Source organism: Triticum aestivum, chromosome 3B (genome assembly GCF_018294505.1).
Source record: "Triticum aestivum cultivar Chinese Spring chromosome 3B, IWGSC CS RefSeq v2.1, whole genome shotgun sequence".
Classification (NCBI taxonomy): domain Eukaryota; kingdom Viridiplantae; phylum Streptophyta; class Magnoliopsida; order Poales; family Poaceae; genus Triticum; species Triticum aestivum.
Window position 1 is genome coordinate 469,977,171 of NC_057801.1, and position 23,031 is coordinate 470,000,201.

Genomic DNA, 23,031 nt, shown 5'->3' on the forward strand with positions numbered 1-23,031 from the left:
TCGAAGAAACGGAATATCAAACGGAGTCCAAACGGAATGAAACCTTTGGGATCGTGATTTTCCAACCGAACGTGATCCAGGAGACTTGGACCCTACTCCAAGAAGTGCCAGAGGCGGTCACGAGGGTGGAGGGCGCCCCCCTGGGCGCGCCCCCTACCTCGTGGGCCCCCTGACGCTCCACCGACGTACTCATTCCTCCTATATATACCTATGTATCCCCGAACAATCAGAACAGGAGCCAAAAACCTAATTCCACCGCCGCAACCTTCTGTATCCACGAGATCCCATCTTGGGGCCTGTTCCGGAGCTCTGCCGGAGGGGGCATCCACCACGGAGGGCTTCTACATCATCACCATAGCCCCTCCTATGAAGTGTGAGTAGTTTACTTCAGACCTTCGGGTCCATAGCTAGTAGCTAGATGGCTTCTTCTCTCTTTTTGGATCTCAATACAATGTTCTCCCCCTCTCTCGTGGAGATCTATTCGATGTAATCTTCTTTTTGCGGTGTGTTTGTTGAGACCGATGAATTGTGGGTTTATGATCCAGTATTATCTATGGAAAATATTTGATTCTTCTTTGAATTCTTTTATGTATGATTGAGTTATATTTGCAAGTCTCTTCGAATTATCCTTTTTGGTTTGGCCAACTAGATTGGTAGTTCTTGCAATGGGAGAAGTGCTTAGCTTTGGGTTCAATCTTGCGGTGTCCTTACAGTGACAGAAGGAGTTGCAAGGCACGTATTGTATTGTTGCCATCGAGGATAACAAGATGGTTTTTTTTTATCATATTGCATGAATTTATCCCTCTACATCATGTCATCTTGCTTAAGGCGTTACTCTGTTTTTAACTTAATACTCTAGATGCATGCTGGATAGCGGTCGATGAGTGGAGTAATAGTAGTAGATGCAGAATTGTTTCGATCTACTTGTTTTGGACGTGATGCCTATATACATGATCATTGCCTAGATATACTCATAACTATGCTCAATTCTGTCAATTGCTCAACAGTAATTTGTTCACCCACCGTAGAATACTTATGCTCTTGAGAGAAGCCACTAGTGAAACCTATGGCCCCCGGGTCTATTCTCATCATATCAATATCTATCACTTTATTTACATGCTTTGTTTTTACTTTGCCTTTTACTTTTCACTTTGCATCTATCTATCAAAAATACCAAAAATATTATCTCTATCAGATCTCACTCTCATAAGTGACCGTGAAGGGATTGACAACCCCTAAGCGTTGGTTGCGAGTTGCTATCGTTTTGTGTAGGTACGAGGAACTTGTGCGTGGTCTCCTACTGGATTGATACCTTGGTTCTCAAAAACCGAGGGAAATACTTACGCTACTTTGCTGCATCATCCTCTCCTCTTCGGGGAAATCCAACGCAGTGCTCAAGAGGTATCAAGTAGCTGCACATGGAAGAGTGCTCCAGCTTTGGGGCTTCCCTTTTTCTTCTGAAATCTGGGCGCTGCTTCATCGGCACTCTGAATTTGCTGAACTCGGCTTTTCTCCGAGACCAGTTCCCCTCGATCAGTGGCAGCAGCAAGCAAGAAGACAAAGGAGCATGCTCCATGTTAATCCTAGTGTGCTTGAGGTGGCTGATATGCTACTGTCGTTGTTTTGATTTCCAAGTCGTCTATGTTCATCTTTGTAGAAAATTTCAGACATGCTCTTTTGTTTCTCTCCTCCGATATTCATACACAAGTAGGCAATTTTTGGTTACTTTTTGTACGTGTTCGATGAACTGGATGTATCAATTAACCGCAGCCACTTTTCCATCCGGTTAGAATGCATTCTCGATACAATATCAGGAGCTTTGACTAGGTGAATTCTATCTGCATTCCACATTTTACCAGCTTCATTCTGCATTTTCTAGCTTAGCGTGATGAATTCACAGGTGTCTGCACAAGCATGTTAAGTGGATAAATGCACAGATTCTTTATCTTAGCCTCTTTTTAAGCTACCTATTTTTCTGACATTCACCCATACTGAGAAATCTGTTATATAGTTCATGCACTAGTAAGTAGTAAAAGATGAGGAGCTTGAGGATAGTGATTTATAGGTCTGAAATATATTTTTTCTCGTTTGTGCCTGAGCAACGATTGAGAGGCTGCATCTTTTACCCTTTTTTGCTTAAGATCTCGACTGATGCATATGTCAGAAATATTATGTCAATTGGTTGTCTCTTTTAATTTGTACGATGTTTTGTATGCCTTTGACGGTAGTAACATGCATCATGTGTGTAGTCGATGTTGATGCTCAATAACGGATAGGACTGATAACTAGCAAAACACGCGTATTTTCTTTTGCTGTGCTTAATTTGTATACATACATGATGCTTTTTTCCGATGAAACCGACAATGATGAGAAGTAGTGAATTCATGATGCTTTAACGTCGGCAAGGTTTGCTGCTTCGAGTAGTCGGCAAAGGGGTTTTTCCACACCTGTTTTCTAAATCATATTTCATTTCAAATGCAGGCAAAAACCAAAAGTGAAAAACTACGGGGGAGGGCATCTTTTTCAGTATCCCTCGAGTGGTAGTTTTTATGATGGATGACTACCAAGATCAACAGAATGGCGAGGTACAGTCGACACACTTTTTTGCTCCTTTTTCCTGTCTCCTACGTGTTCCCGCAACATTGCCACGACTTAGGAAGATAACAGGCAAGCCCAAAGCAAGATAACAGGCAAAGCCCCCAACACAACCCCCACCCCCAATACATCTTTTTCTGATATTTTCTATACACATATACTTTTTTTCTACCAACAATGGATTTTTTTAGGATTATTCCATGTGCTCACACCCCCCCCCCCCTTTCTTATAGTGGGCAGTAGCAAAAGTAGCCCACAACAATCAAGGATGCCCAAAATATACTGCCTAGACACCGAACACCACCAACTGAATTGCCTAACACGAGTGCACACTCGCCTCCCGCCGACCTTGGCGACCCCTAGGTTGCCTCACTCGAGGAACCAAGTCGCCTAAAACCACAGAACACCCCCAACCGAATTGCCTAACACAAAGGACACACTCGTCTCCGCCTACCTCGCTGACCCCTAGGTCGCCTCATCCGACGAACCAAGTCGCCCAAAACCACCGTCCACCCCCAACCGAATCACCTAACATGAAGGACACCCTCGCCTCCCCCCACGTCGGTAACCCCTAGGTCGCCTCATCCAACGAACCAAGCCCCCCATAACCACCGAACACCGCCAACCAAATCGCCTAACATGAGGACACACTCGCCTCCCCGCCCCCTCGATGACCCCTAGGTCGCCTTACCCAACGAACCAAGTCGCCCAAAACCAAAGAACACCCCCAACTGAATCGCCTAACACGAAAGACACACTAGCCTCCTCCTACCTTGCTGACCCCTAGGTCGCCTCATCCGACGAACCAAGTCGCCCAAAACCACCATCCACCCCCAACTGAATCGCCTAACATGAAGGACACCCTCGCCTCCCCCCAACTCGGTGACCCCTAGGTTGCACACACGACGAACCAAGTCGCCCAAAACCATTGTACACCGCCAACCAAATCGCCTAACGCGAGGACGCACTCGCCTCCCCGCCCCCTCGATGACCTCTAGGCCGCCTTACCCGACGAACCAAGTCACCCAAAACCACGAAACACCCCCAACCGAATCGCCTAACACAAAGGACACACTCGCCTCCCCCCACCTCGGTGACCCCTAGGTCGCCTCACCGGACGAATGAAGTCCCCCAAAACCACTGACCACCCCCAACTGAATCGCCTAACACGAAAGACGCACTCGCCTCCCCCACATCGGTGACCCCTAGGCCGCCTCACCCGACGAACCCAGCTGCCCCAAACCACCGAACATTGCAACCCGAATCGCCTAACACGAGGACGCACTCGCCTCCCCACCCCCTCAGTGACCCCTAGGTCGCCTCACCCGATGAACCAAGTCGCCCAAAACCACCGAACAGCCCCAACCGAATCGCCTAACACGAGGACACTCTCGCCTCCCCGCTCCCTCGGTGACCCCAAGGTCGCCTCACTCGACGAACCAAGTCGTCCAAAACCACTGAACAACCCCAACTGAATCGCCTAACACGAAGGACGCGCTCGCCTTCCCGCCCCCTCGGCGACCCCTAGGTCGCCTCACCTGACAAACCAAGTCGCCCAAAACCACCGAATCGCCTAACACGAGGACGCTCTCGCCTCCCCGCCCCCTCGGTGACCCCTAGGTCGCCTCACCCAGCGATCCAAGTCGCCCAAAACCACCAAACACCCCAATAGAATTGCCTAACATGATAGACGCACTCGCCTCCCCCCACCTCGATGACCCCTAGGCTGCCTCACCCGACGAACCAAGTCGCCCCAAACCACCCGACACTCACGATCGAATCACCTAACACGAGGATGCACTCGCCTCCCGGCCCCCTCGGTGACCCCTATGTCGCCTTATCCGACGAACCAAGTCGCCCAAAACCACGGATCACCCCCAACCGAATCACCTAAAATGAAGGACACACTCGCCTCCCCCCACCTCGGTGACCCCTATGTCGCCTCACCGGACGAACCAAGTCGCCTAAAACCACCGAACAACCCCAACCAAATCGCCTAACACGAGGACGCACTCGCCTCCCCGCCCCCACGGTGACCCCTAGGTCGCCTTACCCGACGAACCAAGTCACCCAAAACCATGGAAGACCCCCAACCAAATCGCCTAACACGAAGGACACACTCGCCTCGCCTCACCTCGATGACCCCTAGGTCGCCTCACCGGACGAATCAAGTCGCCCAAAACCCCCGAACAACCCCACCCGAATCACCTAACACAAGGACGCACTCGCCTCCCCGCCCCCTCGATGACCCCTAGGTCGCCTTACCCGACGAACCAAGTCGCCCAAAACCACGAAACACCCCCAAATGAATTGCCTAACAAGAAGGATGCACTCGCCGCCCCCACTTCGGTGACACCTAGGTCGCCTCACCCGACAAACCAAGTCGCCCAAAACAACTGAACACCCCCAACTGAATCGCCTAGCACGAAGGACGCGCCCGCCTTCCCGCCCCCTCGGCGACCCCTAGGTCGCCTCACCTGACAAACCAAGTCGCCCAAAACCACCGAATCGCCTAACACGAGGACGCTCTCGCCTCCCCGCCCCCTCGGTGACCCCTAGGTCGCCTCACCCGGCGAACCAAGTCGCCCAAAACCACCGAACACCCCAACAGAATTGCCTAACATGATGGACGCACTCGCCTCCCCCCACCTCGATGACCCCTAGACTGCCTCACACGATGAACCAAGTCGCCCCAAACCACCCGACACTCCCAATCGAATCACCTAACACGAGGATGCACTCGCCTCCCTGCCCCCTCGGTGACCCCTATGTCGCCTTACCCGACGAACCAAGTCGCCCAAAACCACGGAACACCTCCAACCGAATCGCCTAAAACGAAGGACACACTCGCCTCCCCCCACCTCGGTGACCCCTAGGTCGCCTCACCGGACGAACCAAGTCGCCCAAAACCAACGAACAACCCCAACCGAATCGCCTAACACGAGGACGCACTCACCTCCCCGTCCCCTCGATGACCCCTAGGTCGCCTTACCCGATGAACCAAGTCACCCAAAACCACGGAACACCCCCAACCGAATCGCCTAACACGAAGGACACACTCGCCTCCCCCCACCTCGGTGACCCCTAGGTCGCCTCACCGGACGAACGAAGTCCCCCAAAACCACGACCACCCCCAACTGAATCGCCTAACACGAAGGACACACTCGCCTCCCCCCACCTCGGTGACCCCTAGGTCGCCTCACCGGACGAACGAAGTCCCCCAAAACCACGACCACCCCAACTGAATCGCCGAACACGAAGGACGCACTCGCCTCCCCCACCTCGGTGACCCCTAGGTCGCCTCACCCGATAACCAAGCTGCCCCAAACCACCGAACATTCCCAACCGAATCGCCTAACACGAGGAAGCACTCGCCTCCCTGCCCCCTCAGTGACCCCTAGGTCGCCTCACCCGACGAACCAAGTCGCCCAAAACCACTGAACATCCCCAACCGAATCGCCTAACACGAGGACGCTCTCGCCTCCCCGCTCCCTCGGTGACCCCAAGGTGACGAACCAAGTCGCCCAAAACCACTGAACAACCCCAACTGAATCGCCTAAGACGAAGGACGCGCTCTCCTTCCCGCCCCCTCGGCGACCCCTAGGTCGCTTCACCTGACAAACCAAGTCGCCCAAAACCATCAAATCGCCTAACACGAGGACGCTCTCGCCTCCCCGCCCCCTCGGTGACCCCTAGGTCGCCTCACCCGGCGAACCAAGTCGCCCAAAACCACCGAACACCCCAACAGAATTGCCTAACATGATGGACGCACTCGCCTCCCCCCACCTCGATGACCCCTAGGCTGCCTCACCCGACGAACCAAGTCGCCCCAAACCACCCGACACTCCCAACCGAATCACCTAACACGTGGATGCACTCGCCACCCTGCCCCCTCGGTGACCCCTATGTCGCCTTACCCGACGAACCAAGTCGCCCAAAACCACGGAACACCCCCAATCGAATCGCCTAAAATGAAGGACGCACTCGCCTCCCCCCACCTCGGTGACCCCTATGTCGCCTCACCGGACGAACCAAGTCGCCTAAAACCACCGAACAACCCCAACCGAATCGCCTAACACGAGGACGCACTCGCCTCCCCGCCCCCTCGGTGACCCCTAGGTCGCCTCACCGGACGAACGAAGTCCCTCAAAACCACGGAACACCCCCAACCAAATCGCCTAACACGAAGGACGCACTCGCCTCCCCCACCTCGGTGACCCCTTGGTCGCCTCACCCGACGAATCAAGTCGCCCAAAACCACCGAACAACCCCAACCGAATCACCTAACACGAGGACGCACTCGCCTCCCCGCCCCCTCGATGACCCCTAGGTCGCCTCACCCGACGAACCAAGTCGCCCAAAACCACCGAACATCCCCAACCAAATCGCCTAACACGAGGACGCACTCGCCTCCCCGCCCCCTCGATGACCCCTAGGTTGCCTTACCCGACGAACCAAGTCGCCCAAAACCACGGAACACCCCAAAATGAATTGCCTAATAAGAAGGATGCACTCGCCACCCCCTACTTCGGTGACCCCTAGGTCGCCTCACCCGACAAACCAAGTCACCCAATACCACTGAACACCCCCAACTGAATCGCCTAACACGAAGGACGCGCTCACCTTCCCGCCCCCTCGGCGACCCCTAGGTCGCCTCACCTGACAAACCAAGTCACCCAAAACCACAGAATCGCCTAACACGAGGACGCTCTCGCCTCCCCGCCCCCTCGGTGACCCCTAGGTCGCCTCACCCGGCGAACCAAGTCGCCCAAAACCACCGAACACCAGAACAAAATTGCCTAACATGATGGACGCACTCGCCTCCCCCACCTTGATGACCCCTAGGCTGCCTCACCCGACGAACTAAGTCGCCCCAAACAACCCGACTGTCCCAACCGAATCACCTAACACGAGGATGCACTCGCCTCCCTGCCCCTCGATGACCCCTATGTCGCCTTACCCGACGAACCAAGTCGCCCAAAACCACGGAACACCCCCAACCGAATTGCCTAAAACGAAGGACACACTCGCCTCCCCCCACCTCGGTGACCCCTAGGTCGCCTCACCGGACGAACCAAGTCGCCCAAACCCACCGAACAACCCCAACCGAATCGCCTAACACAAGGATGCACTCGCCGCCCCGCCCCCTCGGTGACCCCTAGGTCACCTTACCCGACGAACCAAGTCGCCAAAAACCACGGAACACCCCCAACCAAATCGCCTAACACAAAGGACACACTCTCCTCCCCCCACCTCGGTGACCCCTAGGTCGCCTCACCGGACGAATCAAGTCGCCCAAAACCACCGAACAACCCCAACTGAATCACCTAACACGAGGACGCACTCGCCTCCCCGCCCTCTCGATGACCCTTAGGTCGCCTTACCCGACGAACCAAGTCACCCAAAACCACGGAACACCCCCAAATGAATTGCCTAACAAGAAGGATGCACTCGTCGCCCCCCACTTCGGTGACTCCTAGGTCGCCTCACCCGACAAACCAAGTCGCCCAAAACCACTGAACACCCCCAACTGAATCGCCTAACATGAAGGACGCGCTCGCCTTCCCGCCCCCTCGGCGACCCCTAGGTTGCCTCACCTGACAAACCAAGTCGCCCAAACCACCGAATTGCCTAACACGAGGACGCTCTCGCCTCCCCGCCCCCTCATTGACCCCTAGGTCGCCTCACCCGACGAAGCAAGTCGCCCAAAACCACCGAACACCCCAACCGAATTGCCTAACATGATGGACACACTCGCCTCCGGCCACCTCGATGACCCCTAGGCTGCCTCACCCGACGAATCTCCCCAAACCACCTGACACTCCCAACCGAATCACCTAACACGAGGACGCACTCGCCTCCCTGCCCCCTCGATGACCCCTATGTCGCCTTACCCGACGAACCAAGTCGCCCAAAACCACGGAACACCCCCAACCGAATCGCCTAAAACGAAGGACACACTCGCCTCCCCCCACCTCGGTGACCCCTTGGTCGCCTCACCGGACAAACCAAGTCGCCCAAAACCACCGAACAACCCCAACCGGATCGCCTAACACGAGGACGCACTCGCCTCCCCGCCCCCTTGATGACCCCTAGGTTGCCTTACCCGACGAACCAAGTCGCCCAAAACCACGGAACACCCCCAACCGAATTGCCTAACACGAAGGACACACTCGCCTCCCCCCACCTCGGTGACCCCTAGGTCGCCTCACCGGACGAATCAAGTTGCCCAAAACCACCGAACAACCCCAACCGAATCACCTAACACGAGGACACACTCGCCTCCCCGCTCCCTCGATGACCCCTAGGTCGCCTTACCCGATGAACCAAGTCGCCCAAAACCACGGAACACCCCCAAATGAATTGCCTAACAAGAAGGATGCACTCGCCGCCCCCACTTCGGTGACCCCTAGGTCGCCTCACCCGACAAACCAAGTCGCCCAAAACCACTGAACACCCCCAACTGAATCGCCTAACACGAAGGACGCGCTCGCCTTCCCGCCCCCTCGGCAACCCCTAGGTCGCCTCACCCGACAAACCAAGTCGCCCAAAACCACCAAACAACCCCAACCGAATCGCCAAACACGAGGACGCTCTCGCCTCCCCGTCCCCTCGGTGACCCCTAGGTCGCCTCACCCGACGAACCAAGTCACCCAAAACCATCGAACACCCCCAACTGAATTGCCTAACACAAAGGATGCACTCGCCGTCCCCACTTCGATGACCCCTAGGTAGCCTTACCCGACGAATCAAGTCGTCTGAAACCACCGAAAACTCCCAACTGAATCGCCTAACGCGAGGATGCACTCACCTCCCGCCCCCTCGGTGACAGGTCGACTCGACCTGGCCCACCATCTGTTCCAGCCGGGCTGAACATGGTAGGTGCTGGCACGATAGTTTCAACAGTTGCAGACGCATCAGACGCACCAGTAGCAGCTGCCGCTGCAACATGAAACCCCACACCGACAACATCTTCGACAGGAGCAGAACACCAATCCGGCGGCTCGTCTACCCCCTCGATAGAAATAGGGACCTTCTCAGGTCGAGCTTGTGTGCAGTTCAGGGGACCACCATCACAGTCATCAAAGTCATGGGGGAGCTCATTGTGGTCAAGGCTGGACATCTGCACATTTTAGAAAACAAAAAGTAGGGAAGGAATTATTTCGGAAGGGACATAATGTAAATGAAAACACGTTTTGAGAAGAAAAAAACTCAATGAACAGGGGCATTTATTTTCAAAAATCACCAGAACACACCCAAACTCAGTGAGCAGTATTCATATGGATTCATGATTTTTTTTTTACTAATAGTTTCAGGCTTCTTTCCTGGAGTTTTTATTTTGTGTTTTTGTAAGCAATTTAGTCTAAAGTAACTAGCTTTTTTTAAGCAACTGCCTTACTACAATAGCTTTTTCCTAGCTTTTTCTTGAAGCAGTTCTTACCATGCATAGATTATTAACACACAAAACTATGTTTCCTGTTTGTTTTGCAGAAGCAACGTGCAAGCCAATAGACATGATGTGTTTTCAAGAGGCAGTAGTTTTCCTTCATGCCAACAATATTTTCAGTTCTGCAGGTGTAGGGGGAGGCAAGAACAGGGGGACAAGATTCATGTCAGGTTCTGCAACAACAATTCGGTACAGGGGCAAATTTTGCAAGCAGTAGATCAAGGGGTAGGTACATAAAGGGAAACACACTAGTTCTAGAACAACCAAGGATGTTGGCAGATTTAATGGTGTGTTTTGCCTTGATTACCTTTGTTGTCGTCTTCCCTGGGAGTTTTTTGCCCAGCTTTGGCAATTTCATTGCCCACAATTTCTCCAAATTATTGCCTGATCAGCAAGTTTTTGCAGACATAATTGCAGTTTTTCCCCAGATTTTTGCTTGATTTTTTCTCCTTCCCCTGCTGTGTTTTCCGTTGTGGGAGGGGAGCTCTCCAACCACTAAGCCATGGCGTGCGGCGTCGGAAGAAGATGTTGCACGGGGGACGCTGCTGGGCGTAGGGTTTCCCTGGTGGCGGGGCAGAAGCGAGATCACGTGAAAAGGGTTGTTTTATTTGGCGTGACGTGGCAACGACAGAGGAGGTGTACCTGCCTTTTTTTAGCATGTGGGTGGGACCGACACGGGAAACTTTCCTTAACTGAAGGCCGCTAGATCGGCCCGCACAGCGCGCGGGCGCTCTGTAGCATCGTCCTTTTTTAAATGTTTGGCACGAACAAGTTATGCTCAAGGCATATGATCATCAATATGAGGAAGCATGCAAACTATTATGAGCAATGTCTGCATTAGTTTCACCAGATGTTGAGGAGATGTAATTGCAGAGCGAGTGAGAGGACACCGTGTGAACGTATTATTCAAAAATCATGCAAAACTCTAGCTGCAAATATGGTTGGAATGTTTTGGAGTTAATTTGGAATGCCATTAATTCGACTTCCAGTCAAGGAGAACAGCCAACTAGATAATTTTCTCTCGGTTTTGCTGAAACTCATTCAGCTGAGAATTTGTTTGGTCTCATTCATTTTTTCTACCGTCGGATCAAATCACTCTGGGATTCGTATTTTTGTCGAGGTGGAGAGCTTCCTAGCGAACAAGGCACAACCTATATGTTGTTCGGCTCGCAGGCCCTTTTTTCTTTTTTGTGTGGCACCATTTTTCTTGCCCCACGTTGGGTTTTAGCCCGCTACGCATGTGTGGGCTTGTGACTTGGGTCCGGTGTCCTAGGCTACACGGGACGTTTTTTTTCTGCATTGTGTTTTTCTTTGCTGTTTTATTTTTTATCCATTATTCCTATTTAACTTTCAATTTTAGCTGCCTTTTTCTATATTTTTTTTACTTTTTTTGTTGGGAGAGAACATGTAAAGATTTTTTAAACTTATTTATACTAAAATGAGATTGGGTTAATTTCTGAAATGTACTAGAAGATAAATTTTTATACTTTTATTTTGTGTTCTTGGTTTTTTCTCTCTTGTTTGTGTTTTCTTTTCTATGCTTATCATTATTCATATTTTAGATCCACAAAGAGGATGACAGCTAGATCCATTCTAGAATCGAAGAGAGCGTGAATGGAAGTAGCAGTTCCATCGATTTTCTTTATCTCCTCCAATTGCATTACAAGGGGAGGAGTAGTGGTTCTAGTTTTTTTTTTGTTTTTCATTGAAAATATTGGATTTTTGTTGTTGTTCTAATTTTTTGCAAGTTCATTTTTACTCGTGCTTCCCATTCTCATTTTATTTTTTATTTCCACTTGTCATTTTTTTCTTGCTGTTTTTTCTTCTTCGTCTATTAAAATACTTTTTGTTTCGTACTATATGTCGAGGGTCCCCAATTGCATGTCGACCATCGGCTCGCAACTAGGGTGTGTGTGTGTGTGTGTCGAGGCCCCCGGTTGCATGCTGACCATCGACTCGCAACTAGGGTGTGTGTGTGTGTGTGTGTGTGTGTGTGTGTGTGTGTGTGTGTGTGTGTGTGTGTGTGTCGAGGGTCCCCAGTTGCATGTCAACCATCGGGAGTGTGTGTTTGTCGAGGGTCCCCAGTTGCATGCCGACCTTCGACTCGCAACTAGGGGTGTGTGTTTTTTTTGTCGTAGCCCCTAGTTTCATGTGAACCATCGACTCACAACTAGGGAAGTGTGTGTTTGTCGAGGGTCCCTAGTTGCATGCCGACCATCAATTCGCAACTAGGGGTGTGTGTGTGTGTGTTTATTTTGCCGTGGCCCCCCAGTTGCATGTCAACCATCGACTCGCGACTAGGTGTGGGTGTGTGTGGGTGTTTTGTTGTGTCCCTAGTTGCAACCCGACCATGGACTCGCAACTAGGGTGTGTGTGTGTGTGTGCGTGTGTTTATCGAGGGTCCTAGTTGCAAGCCAAACATGGACTCGCAACTATGGTGTGTGTTTTTTTTGTCGAGGCCTTCCATGCCGACCATCGACTCGCAACTAGGGGAGTGTGTATGTGCTTTATCGAGGGTCTCCAGTTGCAAGCCGACCATCGACTCGCAACTAGCTGTGTGTGTGCGTGTTTTTTGTCGTGGTCCCCAGTTGCAACCCGACCATCGACTTGAACTAGGTGTGTGTGTATGTCGAGGCCGCCAGTGGCAATCCGACCATTGGCTCGCAACTAGTGTGTGTGTTTGTTGAGGCCCCTAGTTGCATGCCGACCATCGACTCACAACTAGGGGCATTTGTGTTTGTCGAGGCTTCCAGTTCCATGCTGACCTCGACTTGCAACTATGGATGCGTGTGTGTGTTTGTCGAGGCCCCAGTTACATGCAACCATCGACTCACAACTAAGTGTGTGTGTGTGTGTGTGTGTGTGGGCGCGCGCGTGTGTGTGTGGGCGTGCATGTGTGTTTGTTGAGGCCCCTAGTTGCATTTCGGCCATCGACTCACAATTAGGTGTGTGTGTGTGTGTGTGTGTTTGTCGAGGGTCACCAGTTGCATGAAGACCATCGACTCGCAAATAGGGGTGTGTGAGTGTGTGTATGTGTTTGTCGAGGGTCCCCAATTGCAAGCCAAACATCGACTCATGACTAGGGGGTGTGTTTGTCGAAGGTCCCTAGTTGCATGTCGACCATCGACTCACAATTAGGGGAGTGTGTGTTTGTCAAGGTTCCCCAGTTGCATGTCGACCGTCGACTCGCACTAGGGTGTGTGTGTTTTTTGTCGAGGGTCCCCAATTGCATGCCGAACATAGACTCGCAACTAGGGTGTGTATGTATGTTTTCTGAGGCCCCCAGTTGCATGTTGAACATCGACTCGCAACTAGTGTGTGTGTGTGTGTCGAGGGTCCCTAGTTGCATGTCAACCATCGACTCGTGCTACCCATTCTCATTTTATTTTTTATTTCCACTTGTCATTTTTTTCTTGCTGTTTTTTCTTCTTCGTCTATTAAAATACTTTTTGTTTCGTACTATATGTCGAGGGTCCCCAATTGCATGTCGACCATCGGCTCGCAACTAGGGTGTGTGTGTGTGTGTGTGTGTTTGTTGAGGCCCCCGGTTGCATGCTGACCATCGACTCGCAACTAGGGTGTGTGTGTGTGTGTGTGTGTGTGTGTGTGTGTGTGTGTGTCGAGGGTCCCCAGTTGCATGTCAACCATCGACCCGCAACTAGGGGAGTGTGTGTTTGTCGAGGGTCCCCAGTTGCATGCCGACCATCGACTCGCAACTAGGGGTGTGTGTGTGTGTGTGTGTGTGTGTGTGTTTTGTCGTAGCCCCTAGTTTCATGTGAACCATCGGCTCACAACTAAGGGAGTGTATGTTTGTCGAGGGTCCCCAGTTGCATGCCGACCATCAACTCGCAACTAGGGGTGAGTGTGTGTGTGTGTGTGTTTATTTTGTCGTGGCCCCCAGTTGCATGTCAATCATCGTCTCGCAACTAGGTGTGGGTGTGTGTGGGTGTTTTATTGTGGCCCTAGTTGCAACCCGACCATGGACTCGCAACTAGGGTGTGTGTGCGCACGCGCGCGCGCGCGCGCGCGCGTGTGTGTGTGTGTGTGTGTGTGTGTGTGTGTGTGTGTGTGTGTTTGTCGAGGGTCCTAGTTGCAAGCCAAACATGGAGTCGCAACTAGGGTGTGTGTGTTTTTTGTTGACGCCATCCATGCCGACCATCGACTCACAACTAGGGGTGTGTGTGGATGTGCTTTATCGAGGGTCCCTAGTTGCAAGCCGACCATCGACTCACAACTAGCTGTGTGTGTGCTCGTTTTTTGTCGTGGTCCCCAGTTGCAACCCGACCATTGACTTGCAATTAGGTGTGTGTGTTTGTGTGTGTTTGTCGAGGCCGCCAGTGGCAATCCGACCATTGGCTTGCAACTAGTGTGTGTGTGTGTTTGTTGAGGCCCCTAGTTGCATGCTGACCATCGACTCACAACTAGGGGCATTTGTGTTTGTCGAGGCTTCCAGTTCCATGCTGACCGTCGACTTGCAACTACGGATGTGTGTGTGTTTGTCGAGGCCCCCAGTTACATGCGACCATCGACTCGCAACTAAGGGTGTGTGTCTGTGTCAAAACCGGCGGATCTCGGGTAGGGGGTCCCAAGCAGTGCGTCTTAGGATCAATGGTAACAGGAGGCAAGGGACACGATGTTTTACCCATGTTCGGGCCCTCTTGATGGAGGTAAAACCCTACGTCCTGCTTGATTAATATTGATGATATGGGTAGTACAAGAGTAGATCTACCACGAGATCGTAGAGGCTAAACCCTAGAAGCTAGCCTATGGTATGATTGTTGTTGTATCTGTCTATCGACTAGCCTGGCCCCGGTTTATATAATGCACCAGAGGCCTAGGATAACAAGAGTCCTAGCCGAATACGCCGGTGGGGGAGGAGTCCTTGTCTTGATCGCCAAGTCTTGTTGATTCTTCCTTGTATGCGGCAGCTGTCCGGACTGGCCCATGAGTATACGGCCATGGGGGTCCTCGGCCCAATCCAACTGATCGGGAGACGACGCGTTGAGTACCCCCTAGTCCAGGACACCGTCAGTAGCCCCCTGAACCGGTCTTCAAGTTAGGGACGCTCCTTGATTCTTCCGAACTGTTCTTCATCTTCGGTTGCCGGTCTTGAAAACTGGTTCAACAAATCTTCTCATCTTCTATCTTGAGGATCGCCGAAATGCATTCGACGAGTTTACGCGTTGGGTATCCGAGGAGCCCCTTTAAGTTTACGGCCTTTATCAATGCCTTGTTATTTTTATGCCATGCCTTGGGTTTGAAGTTGTTCCCGGGTGGCAACGTACTCTTGCGTCCGAGCTCCAACGCCGGACTACATTCGAGGTATCTTTTGCAGCCGAGCACCAATGCCGGACTGCTTCCCAGCTCTAACGCCGGACTATGTATCCGAGCTCCAACGCCGGACTGTATCCGAGCTCCAACGCCGGACTATGTATCCGAGCTCCAACGCCGGACTTTATCCGAGGTGTCATAAATCACCTTGGTTCAAAGAAGTTTGAAGGAGTTTAACCGAGCTTAATGCCGGAAATGTCGTCTAAGGAGCCAGCCACTTGCATCCGAGCTATATGTCGAACTGCTTCCGAGGTGGTTAAGCACCTCGGTCATGGGCTGATTTTGGTCAATGTTTTTTATTGATGCAATTTATTCTTTGACTAGATATATAGCCAATAGCCCTCAAGGTATGTATCGGTCTAAAACCCGAGATGCACCTGAAGGATGACATAAGACCGCTGATCCCCGTAGCCGCTGAGACTCAGGTTGATTTGCAAAATCGGTTTGAGGATCAAGTCGTAGCTCGGCAGAATACTTCGGGACATAAAAAGCGGCGTGCTCAGTCCTCGAGACTCAGGTTGGGTGCGGCCGACCAACCTGAGGATCAAAATCTCCTCGGAAACTGTATTGCACTTAAGATTTTCTGCATAGAACAAGCAATGCAGTAGCCCCCGAGACACTGGTCGGGTGGCAACACCAGATCAGGGGATCAATGTGCCCCTTTAATATTTGTAAATAATAAGCCCGAAGCCCAGTAGCCCCCGAGCCTTAATGCGGGCACGGGTGGCCGAATTAAGGATCAATATCCATAGTAAAATCACAAATTATGTGTAATGACTCAATGTATCCAAGTACTTTATGTCATTAATGCTCGGATCCGCATTGTACAAAACTTTGTTGACCGACCATGGGCTTCAACCTCCTCGGCCGGTAGCCGAGGAGTGTTTGTCCTACTTTATAAAGCCTTTATGAAGGCAAAGATTTACGACAAACAAGGCAATCTGGTCATACGGCTTTCTAAACAAAGGTACGCAGAGAGATATGTTATATTGTTGTTTAACAGAAGAAATGTCTTCCAAAGAAAATAGTCCCGCTATCGGTTCCTTTCTTTGGGTTGTCATGCTAAGCATGATCATGAAACCCCAGCTCCAATGTAAGAGCAAAAGATCGAGGATTTAGTTTGGGAGGCTAGTTAATAGCCCCCGGTAGTGTTCGGCGACAGTCGAGGTCAAGCCGGAAACACTTCGGCCAATGTTATGAATGGTCCGTCATTTAATATAGTCATCGGATCGCTGACCAGTTTACACCTATTGTGACAGTCAGTTTTCGGCTTTCTCCACTAAGGTGCTTAACCATGCGAGCTGGAAGCACAATCGCAGTGCTTCTCCCTGTGCACACCTAGCCGAACAAAGCGGAACGTAGGAGGCAAGCGCGGGAGCCGGGCAACCCAACTATTGACCGAAGACACAATTCGAAGCTGATGCATATATAGCAATATCCGAGAATGTTTTTGGCGAATCTCTAAAGGTGTCCGGCGTTGCACTGCGAGACTTGTGCTGAAAACACACAAATAGTTAAAAGTGCCAAAAGCTTGGAAAACCAAAAAACGTCAGTAAAAACATGACGTCCAAACAAGATCAAGTGTTCGGTGCCAATCCGAAAATTGGACTTTAGAAAAAAAAAGTGCTTCTGCCGTGCTTTAACTTTGCAACGACTAAGAAGAAAAACACTTAGTATGAAACGGCTCAAATAAACATAAGAGCCCCCAAGCGACTTCGGTAAAAGTTGACTATAAAATGTAAGGTGACATGTAGAATGCCTTCTAGCCGGATTGTAGATCGTTTGTCGTAGCGGACCTTTTCGCTGCAACCTCTGGACCCAATAGTCCGGAGTGTGTCCGAATACCCTCGCAGTTATAAAAACCGGGGCATGCATGGAGACCAGGCGTAGGGGTCACTAGTGCTTTATCAGACAAGTACCCAACTAGTTATGTTATATTACATGGTTAGTAAGAAATATCTTCCAGGGAGAATAGTTCCGTTAGGGGTTCCTTTCCCTAGGAGGCATGCCCTAAAGTGCATTTCCGGACTACGAAAAGAGCAGAAAAACATCTGGGGGCAGGTAAATAAATAGGTAAGAAATCATCTTTTAGTTCACCGACCGAGTATTCCCTTAAGAACGCTAGCTTTCGTCTTCACCCAGTCTGAGGTACACATCCGGCTGACCCGGCAATAACAATCGCAGAGGTGCTCCCTTTACCACCTAGCCGAACAATCGGGAACGTAGGGGTAAGCACAGGAGCCAGGCAACCCAGCTTGGCCAAAACTTAAGTCATATCGATGCATATAATGGTGAGTAAAAGCTACATGCGGAAGTGTGACACATGTGTTGAGCATAAAGCCCGTATTAATAAGCTTCTGTTAAAGAAGCCCCCAGGTATAATGAGCGCGGGTAGCGCGTCAAGTGTGTGCGAACAAAGTTTCGACAAGGAAATTTTTACAAGCAACTTTTTTACAAAAAAGTATAATTCTTGGTCGAACCGAACACAAGTTAGAAATTTAAAACTTTGAGCATGAAGGCAACTTAGCTGGTTAATGTGTTCGGTATTGACGACGCGGTCCGAGATTGATGCGGGACAAGGTTCCATCCCCCAAGCCGGTCCCGAGGTGGCGGAGCAAGGAGCTCGGCACTCCGAAGTGGTGACATAGCACGATCAATGCAGGACGGCAGAGTGATGCCGGAGTCCCCGGCATGGGGTAATGAAGTGTTGACGAAGCCCCCCGTCCAGTCGAGGTGACGTCAAAGGATATAGTCCGGCTGGATCATTTTCCTGTGCACAAAAAATAGTGCAGACCGGGGATAATAGTAATAATAGGAATTAAAAAAATGTTGCATAATAAATAATTTATGCAAAGTGAGTAGTAAAAGAAATATGGCCTGGCGCTGAAGTCGATGTCGATGCAGGTCGTCGGCGTAATGCAATAAAGGCGTGGCAAAGCCTGGATTCACAGGTCGGTCCGAGTTCCGGATGCGGCGTTCGCCGAACTGTGTACGGAAACTGACCGAACCATCATGCGACCGTCGATAATGCGGCCACCATTTGATAGACATGTATACATATGCTGGACTAACCAGAGTAATAATTCCTTGGAAAAAAATTAACCCAAACAAGCAAAAAGAAATACTAGGATTAATAGCACCTGGTTTATTTGTTGTAGCAATCCGAAGGAAGGTGATTCCCAAAATTGGGACTCGATCCGCGCACCCATGCCTGGTCGGCTAGTGACGCCGAAGTGTCCGGAGTAGGTTGATGAAGAGATGGCGAAGCCCCCGGTCCAGCCGAGATGTCGAAGTAGGTCGGTGTGATGGACACCAGCTTGAAGAAGCAATAGTGCGGCCCTGCCGATGCAGGTCATGACGTGGTCGATGCCGGCTTGATGAAGCGACCATGCGGCGATGCCGGTATGCCTGCTCCGTGTAATCCGTGGGGCGGCGATGTTGGTGATGATTTATCCTTCGCGATGCCGGACTCTTGTTCGGATTGCCAAGATGATGATCCGAAAAAGTTGAGCTTGACTCAACAAAGTGACAACGTGTCTAGCGCAGGTCGGCAGCCGTGGAGCAATACTGCCGGACTGGTTTGACACCAGCATGATGTTGAAGATCATGTTCAAAAGATCTTAAAGTTAGTGGGATGTGTTCGGGAACAAAACACAATACCCCATACAAAACTTCCTTCAAAAAGGATGTCCGAAATCCCGTTCATAAAAAAGACGAACTCGGGTCGGATTCGTTTTCGCGCAGAAAACAGATCCAAAAAGTGATGCACTAATCGGAAGTTTCCCAGAGTTTGGACGGTCGGATCGAGCTCAATTTTTGGCAGGTGGTAGATAAGGGAATTCCACAGCAAATCAACGGTTGAATCCTCCAAAGGACATCCGAGCTAGACGCTGGATACCACGCCCTAAACTCAACCGGATTCTTGTCCAGATTCAATAGGGCTCCGGTATATCGGAAATTGCCAGAGATTCCTCCATCGGAACTCGACGAAATTTTTGCAGGGTTGTTGTAGACTTAATTCCTCATAATTCCACCAAAGTAATTGTTTAGGCGACACTCGAGGAGGCGGTGGCGGCGGATACAAGTTTGTTGTTCAGAAAAACAGCACGGTCGCCTGAGGGCAATGTTGATGTTGAGCCCCCGAGCTTCATGGATGACTCCTCCATGATCTTGATAGAGATCGGAGTTGGTGTTGATGAAGGCCTTCATCCGAACATGACGATCGGAGGTAGGGCGCAGTCCTCGGTCAAGCCAAGGTGACCAGTCGAGCTGGTGACGAAGAAGCCGACGTCGCAGTTGACCTGCAGTCGAGCCATTGATCCTTTCGCCGATCACACAGCGGAACTCTCAATGAAAGCACCAATGTCGGTGTCAAAACCGGCGGATCTCGGGTAGGGGGTCCCAAGCAGTGCGTCTTAGGATCAATGGTAACAGGAGGCAAGGGACACGATGTTTTACCCAGGTTCGGGCCCTCTCGATGGAGGTAAAACCCTACGTCCTGCTTGATTAATATTGATGATATGGGTAGTACAAGAGTAGATCTACCACGAGATCGTAGAGGCTAAACCCTAGAAGCTAGTCTATGGTATGATTGTTGTTGTATCTGTCTATCGACTAGCCTGGCCCCGGTTTATATAATGCACCAGAGGCCTAGGATAACAAGAGTCCTAGCCGAATACACCAGTGGGGGAGGAGTCCTTGTCTTGATCGCCAAGTCTTGTTGATTCTTCCTTGTATGCGGCAGCTGTCCGGACTGGCCCATGAGTATACGGCCATGGGGGTCCTCGGCCCAATCCAACTGATCGGGAGACGACGCGTTGAGTACCCCCTAGTCCAGGACACCGTCAGTGTGTGTGTGTGTGTGTGTGTGTGTGTGTGTGTGTGTGTGTGTGTGTGTGTGTGTGCGTGTGTGTTTGTTGAGGCCCTTAGTTGCATTTCGACCATCGACTCACAACTAGGGTGTGTGTGTGTTTGTCGAGGGTCACCAGTTGCATGAAGACCATCGACTCGCAAATAGGGGAGTGTGTGTGTGTATGTGTTTATCGAGGGTCCCCAATTGCAAGCCAAACATTGACTCGCAACTAGGGAGGTGTGTGTTTGTCGAAGGTCCCCAGTTGAATGTCGACCATCGACTCACAACTAGGGAGTGTGTGTTTGTCAAGGGGCCCCAGTTGCATGTCGACCGTCGACTCGCAACTAGGGTGTGTGTGTTTTTTGTCGAGGGTCCCCAATTGCATGCCGAACATGGACTCGCAACTAAGGTGTGTGTGTGTGTGTGTGTGTGTTTTCCGAGACCCGGTTGCATGCTGAATATCGACTCACAACTTGTGTGTGTGTGTGTGTGTGTGTGTGTGTGTTTGTCGAGGCCCCCAATTGCATGCTGACCACCGACTCGCAAACTAGGGGTGTGCGTGTGTTTTGTCGTGGCCCCCAATTGCAATCCGACCATCGACTTGCAACTAGGGGGTGTGTATGTTTGTCGAGGCCCCCAGTTGCATGCCGACCATCGACTCACAACTCATGGTGTGTGTGTTTGTCGAGGGTCCCCAGTTGCATGTCAACCATCGACTTGGAACTAGGGGAGTGTGTGTTTGTTAACGAACCCCAGTTGCATGCAGGTCGTCGACTTGTGTGTGCGTGTGTGTGTGTGTGTGTTCGTTTGTCGAAGATCCCCAGTTGCATGTCGACCATCGACTCGCAACTAGGGGCAGTGCGTGTTTGTCGAGTGTCTCCAGTTGCATGTCGACCATCGACTCGCAACTAGGGTGTGTGTGTGTGTGTGTGTGTGTGGAGGCCCCCAATTGCAACCCGACCATCGACTTGCAATTAGGGGGGGGGGTGTTTGCCAGGCCCCTAGTTGCATGTCGACTATCGACTCGCAACTCAGGGTGTGTATGTGTGTGTGTTTGTCGAGGGTCCCCAGTTGCATGTAAACCATCGACTTGCAACTAGGGGGAGTGTGTGTGTTTGTCAAGGTCCCCCAATTGCATGCCGACCATCGACTCGCAACTAGGGGTGTGCGTGTGTTTTTTCGTGGCCCCCAGTTGCAACCGGACCATCGACTTGCAACTAGGGGGTGTGTGTGTTTGTCGAGGCCCCAAGCTGTATGCTGACTATCGACTCGCAACTGAGGGTATGTGTGTTCGTCGAGGGTCCCCAGTTGCATGTCAACCATTGACCTGGGACTAGGGGAGTGTGTGTTTGTCAAGGGACCCAAGTTGCATGTGGACCATTGACTCGTGTGTGTGTGTGTGTGTGTGTGTGTGTTTCTCGAGGCCCCCAATTGCAACCCGTCCATCAACTTGCAACTAGGGGTGTGTGTGTTTGTCGAGGCCCCCAATTGCATTTTGACTATCGACTTGCAAATCTGTCTGTGTGTGTGTGTGTGTCGAGGGTCCCTAGTTGCATGTCAACCATCGACTTGCAACTAGGGGGAGTTTGTGTTTGTCGAGGGCCCCCAATTGAATGCCGACCATCGACTCGCAACTCTGTGTGCATGTGTTTTGTTGTGTCCCCCAGTTGCAACCCGACCATCGACTCGCAACTCTGTGTGCATGTGTTTTGTTGTGTCCCCCAGTTGCAACCCGACCATCGAGCAACTAGGGGGTGTGTGTGTTTGTCGAGGCCCCAAGTTGCATGCCGACCATCGACTCACAACTCAGGGTGTGTGTGTTCGCCGGGGGTCCCCAGTTGCATGTCAACCTTCAACTTGGGACTAGGGGAGTGTGTGTTTGTCAAGGGACCCTAGTAGCATGTGGACCATTGACTTGTGTGTGTGTGTGTGTGTGTGTCGAGGCCCCCAATTGCATGCCAACCATCGACTCACAACTAGGGGTGTGCATGTGTTTTGTTGTGGCCCCCAGTTGCAACCCGACCGTCGACTTGCAACTAGGGATCTGTGTGTGTTTGTCGAGGCCGCCAGTTGCATGCCGACCATCGACTTGCAAGTCAGGGTTAGTGTGTTTGTCGAGGGTCCTCAGTTTCATGTCAACCATCGACTTGCAACTAGGGGTGTGTGTTTGTCAAGGGACCCAGTTGCATGTCGACCATTGACTCGTGTGTGTGTGTGTGTGTGTGTGTGTGTGTGTGTGTGTGTGTGTGTGTCGAGGCCCCCAATTGCATGCCGACCATCGACTTGCAACTAGGGGTGTGCGTGTGTTTTGTCGTGGCCCCCAGTTGTAACCCGACCATTGACTTGCAACTAGGGGTGTGTGTGTGTGTGTGTGTTTGTCGAGGCCCCAGTTGCGTGCCGACCATCGACTCGCAACTCAGGGTGTGTGTGTGTGTGTTTATCGAGGGTCCGCAGTTGCATGTCAACCATCGGCTTGCAACCAGGGGAGTGTGTGTTTGTCGAGGGTCCCCAGTTGCATGTCGACCATCGACTCGCGACTAGGGTGTGTGTGTTTGTCAAAGGGTTCCCAGTTGTAACTCCACCCACGATACACAACTAGGGCCGGACACATTTTTTTGTCCCAGTTGTAACTCCACCGTTGACATGCAACCGGGGTCTTCCATTTTTGTCTTAGTTACAACTCCACCACCGACTTGCAACGAGGGCCTGCCTTTTTTCTTTTCCCAGTTGCAAGTCGACCATCGACACGCAACTGGAGCCCAACCCATTTTCGTCGTCGTTTGCATTACACCCTGACATGCAATTG